We start from the raw sequence: 346 nt of genomic DNA, 5'->3' as shown, positions 1-346 counted from the left end.
TTGGACTGTGAAGAAAGCTGAACACTGAAGAATTGATGCTTTTGAACTGTGGTGTTGGAGAAGACTCTTGAGAGTCCCTTGGACCACAAGGAGATCCAACCAGTCCATTCTAAAGGAGATCAGTCCTGGGTGCTCATTGGAAGGACTGATGCTGAAGCTGAAACTCCAATACTTTGGCCACCTCATTGGTTGATTCATTGGAAAAGACTCTGATGCTGGGATTGGGGGCAAGAGGAGAAGGGGATGACAGAGGATGAGATGGCTGGATGGGATCACCAACTCGATGGACATGAGTTTGAGTGAACTCAGGGAATTGGTGATGGACAGGGAGGCCTGGCGTGCTGTG

The sequence above is a fragment of the Bison bison genome, unplaced genomic scaffold (assembly GCF_000754665.1).
Source record: "Bison bison bison isolate TAMUID 2011002044 unplaced genomic scaffold, Bison_UMD1.0 scf7180017859082, whole genome shotgun sequence".
Taxonomy (NCBI): domain Eukaryota; kingdom Metazoa; phylum Chordata; class Mammalia; order Artiodactyla; family Bovidae; genus Bison; species Bison bison.
The sequence above is the reverse complement of the archived record's forward strand: the minus strand, read 5'-3'. Positions refer to the sequence as shown.